Here is a 4353-nt window from a genome sequence, read left to right as displayed (position 1 = left end):
AATCTTTCTCCTGGCCGAGAAAAGAGCACTCTCCCCGGACAACAAAGCACGTCCCCCTCCTGAGTGGACAAAAAAAATCCACTCCTGGTACCTAGAATTTTCTCCAGCGGCGGGCTGGGAGTCTAATCTTTCTCCTGGCCGAGAAAAGAGCACTCTCCCCGGACAACAAAGCACGTCCCCCTCCTGAGTGGACAAAAAAAATCCACTCCTGGTACCTAAGATTTTCTCCAGCGGCGGGCTGGGAGTCTAATCTTTCTCCTGGCCGAGAAAAGAGCACTTTCCCGGACAACAAAGCACGTCCCCCTCCTGAGTGGACAAAAAAATCCACTCCTGGTACCTAGAATTTTCTCCAGCGGCGGGCTGGGAGTCTAATCTTTCTCCTGGCCGAGAAAAGAGCACTTTCCCCCGGACAACAAAGCACGTCCCCTCCTGAGTGGACAAAAAAAATCCACTCCTGGTACCTAGAATTTTCTCCAGCGGCGGGCTGGGAGTCTAATCTTTCTCCTGGCCGAGAAAAGAGCACTTTCCCCCGGACACCAAACCAGCCAACGTCCCCCTCCTGAGTGGACAAAAAAAATCCACTCCTGGTACCTAAAATTTTCTCCAGCGGCGGGCTTGGGACGAAAATCAATCTTCCTCCCGAAATAAACCACTATTGGCGGACGCCAGCCCCAAGCGCCAGCCCCGACCGCCACCCCCCGACCGCCACAAGGCGACCGCCACAAGGCGACCGCCACAAGGCGACCGCCACCGGGCCCAAGCGCCAGCCCCGACCGCCACCCCCCGACCGCCACAAGGCGACCGCCACAAGGCGACCGCCACAAGGCGGACCGCCACAAGGCGACCGCCACAAGGCGACCGCCACAAGGCGACCGCCACCGGCCCCAAGCGCCAGCCCCGACCGCCCACCCCCCGACCGCCACAAGGCGACCGCCACAAGGCGACCGCCACAAGGCGACGCCACAAGGCGACCGCCACAAGGCGACCGCCACTGGCCCCAAGCGCCAGCCCCGACCGCCACCCCCCGACCGCCACAAGGCGACCGCCACAAGGGCGACCGCCACAAGGCGACCGCCACAAGGCGACCGCCACAAGGCGACCGCCACAAGGCGACCGCCACTGGCCCCAAGCTGCCAGCCCCGACCGCCACCCCCCGACCGCCACAAGGCGACCGCCACAAGGCGACCGCCACAAGGCGACCGCCACAAGGCGACCGCCACAAGGCGACCGCCACTGGCCCCAAGCGCCAGCCCCGACCGCCACCCCCCGACCGCCACAAGGCGACCGCCACAAGGCGACCGCCACAAGGCGACCGCCACAAGGCGACCGCCACAAGGCGACCGCCACTGGCCCCAAGCGCCAGCCCCGACCGCCACCCCCCCGACCGCCACAAGGCGGACCGCCACAAGGCGACCGCCACCGGCCCCAAGCGCCAGCCCCGACCGCCACCCCCCGACCGCCACAAGGCGACCGCCACAAGGCGTTAGTGGGCCGCGCCACGGTACTTTACTGGACCCTATTTGGCCCGCGGACCGGCCGGCGTCGCTTCCTTGAATGCTTAGCCGCCTTTCGAGCTGCCATGCCGGGCTTGAGTTAGTGGTTTGCGCCCGGTACTTTACTGGACCCTATTTGGCCCGGCGGACCGGCCGGCGTCGCTTCCTTGAATGCTTAGCCGCCTTTCGAGCTGCCATGCCGGGCTTGAGTTAGTGGTTTGCGCCCGGTACTCTACGTTAAAAGTCAGGCGGAACGGCTCTGAAGCTCCAGACGGTGCTTCCTTGAATGCTTAGCCGCCTTTCGAGCTGCCATGCCGGGCTTGAGTTAGTGGTTTGCGCCCGGTACTCTACGTTAAAAGTCAGGCGGAACGGCTCTGAAGCTCCAGACGGTGCTTCCTTGAATGCTTAGCCGCCTTTCGAGCTGCCATGCCGGGCTTGAGTTAGTGGTTTGCGCCCGGTACTCTACGTTAAAAGTCAGGGCGGAACGGCTCTGAAGCTCCAGACGGTGCTTCCTTGAATGCTTAGCCGCCTTTCGAGCTGCCATGCCGGGCTTGAGTTAGTGGTTTGCGCCCGGTACTCTACGTTAAAAGTCAGGCGGAACGGCTCTGAAGCTCCAGACGGTGCTTCCTTGAATGCTTAGCGCCTTTCGAGCTGCCATGCCGGGCTTGAGTTAGTGGTTTGCGCCCGGTACTCTACGTTAAAAGTCAGGCGGAACGGCTCTGAAGCTCCAGACGGTGCTTCCTTGAATGCTTAGCCGCCTTTCGAGCTGCCATGCCGGGCTTGAGTTAGTGGTTTGCGCCCGGTACTCTACGTTAAAAGTCAGGCGGAACGGCTCTGAAGCTCCAGACGGTGCTTCCTTGAATGCTTAGCCGCCTTCGAGCTGCCATGCGGGCTTGAGTTAGTGGTTTGCGCCCGGTACTCTACGTTAAAAGTCAGGCGGAACGGCTCTGAAGCTCCAGACGGTGCTTCCTTGAATGCTTAGCCGCCTTTCGAGCTGCCATGCCGGGCTTGAGTTAGTGGTTTGCGCCCGGTACTCTACGTTAAAAGTCAGGCGGAACGGCTCTGAAGCTCCAGACGGTGCTTCCTTGAATGCTTAGCCGCCTTTCGAGCTGCCATGCCGGGCTTGAGTTAGTGGTTTGCGCCCGGTACTCTACGTTAAAAGTCAGGCGGAACGGCTCTGAAGCTCCAGACGGTGCTTCCTTGAATGCTTAGCCGCCTTTCGAGCTGCCATGCCGGGCTTGAGTTAGTGGTTTGCGCCCGGTACTCTACGTTAAAAGTCAGGCGGAACGGCTCTGAAGCTCCAGACGGTGCTTCCTTGAATGCTTAGCCGCCTTTCGAGCTGCCATGCCGGGCTTGAGTTAGTGGTTTGCGCCCGGTACTCTACGTTAAAAGTCAGGCGGAACGGCTCTGAAGCTCCAGACGGTGCTTCCTTGAATGCTTAGCCGCCTTTCGAGCTGCCATGCCGGGCTTGAGTTAGTGGTTTGCGCCCGGTATCTCTACGTTAAAAGTCAGGCGGAACGGCTCTGAAGCTCCAGACGGTGCTTCCTTGAATGCTTAGCCGCCTTTCGAGCTGCCATGCCGGGCTTGAGTTAGTGGTTTGCGCCCGGTACTCTACGTTAAAAGTCAGGCGGAACGGCTCTGAAGCTCCAGACGGTGCTTCCTTGAATGCTTAGCCGCCTTTCGAGCTGCCATGCCGGGCTTGAGTTAGTGGTTTGCGCCCGGTACTCTACGTTAAAAGTCAGGCGGAACGGCTCTGAAGCTCCAGACGGTGCTTCCTTGAATGCTTAGCCGCCTTTCGAGCTGCCATGCCGGGCTTGAGTTAGTGGTTTGCGCCCGGTACTCTACGTTAAAAGTCAGGCGGAACGGCTCTGAAGCTCCAGACGGTGCTTCCTTGAATGCTTAGCCGCCTTTCGAGCTGCCATGCCGGGCTTGAGTTAGTGGTTTGCGCCCGGTACTCTACGTTAAAAGTCAGGCGGAACGGCTCTGAAGCTCCAGACGGTGCTTCCTTGAATGCTTAGCCGCCTTTCGAGCTGCCATGCCGGGCTTGAGTTAGTGGTTTGCGCCCGGTACTCTACGTTAAAAGTCAGGCGGAACGGCTCTGAAGCTCCAGACGGTGCTTCCTTGAATGCTTAGCCGCCTTTCGAGCTGCCATGCCGGGCTTGAGTTAGTGGTTTGCGCCCGGTACTCTACGTTAAAAGTCAGGCGGAACGGCTCTGAAGCTCCAGACGGTGCTTCCTTGAATGCTTAGCCGCCTTTCGAGCTGCCATGCCGGGCTTGAGTTAGTGGTTTGCGCCCGGTACTCTACGTTAAAAGTCAGGCGGAACGGCTCTGAAGCTCCAGACGGTGCTTCCTTGAATGCTTAGCCGCCTTTCGAGCTGCCATGCCGGGCTTGAGTTAGTGGTTTGCGCCCGGTACTCTACGTTAAAAGTCAGGCGGAACGGCTCTGAAGCTCCAGACGGTGCTTCCTTGAATGCTTAGCCGCCTTTCGAGCTGCCATGCCCGGCGTGGGTTTCGCGTCCGCGCCCGGTACATTATGGAAGCCAAAAAAAAAAAAAATTCTAAGTGCGAGTGGGACCGGCCTGGGGGGCTTCCTTGAAAGCCCATCCGCCCTCCGAGCTCTCCCACCGGTCGTGGGTTGGCGTCCGCCACTGCTCAAAGCGAACTTCAAATTATCTGCTTAATAATGTGGAACACCATTCTTAAGTAGTTTTTCCTTAATTTGGGCTCAACTGGCCGGTAATGATCCCCGGTGTCTGAGATTGATCTCAGTGATCCAAAGAGCCCTGACACGTAATACCATCCATGAGTTTAATTGAAAAACAAAAAATGTAATCTTTATGACACATAAATACAATTTGCA

Source organism: Syngnathus typhle, unplaced genomic scaffold, assembly GCF_033458585.1.
Source record: "Syngnathus typhle isolate RoL2023-S1 ecotype Sweden unplaced genomic scaffold, RoL_Styp_1.0 HiC_scaffold_139, whole genome shotgun sequence".
Taxonomy (NCBI): domain Eukaryota; kingdom Metazoa; phylum Chordata; class Actinopteri; order Syngnathiformes; family Syngnathidae; genus Syngnathus; species Syngnathus typhle.
This window is presented reverse-complemented; position numbering follows the sequence as displayed.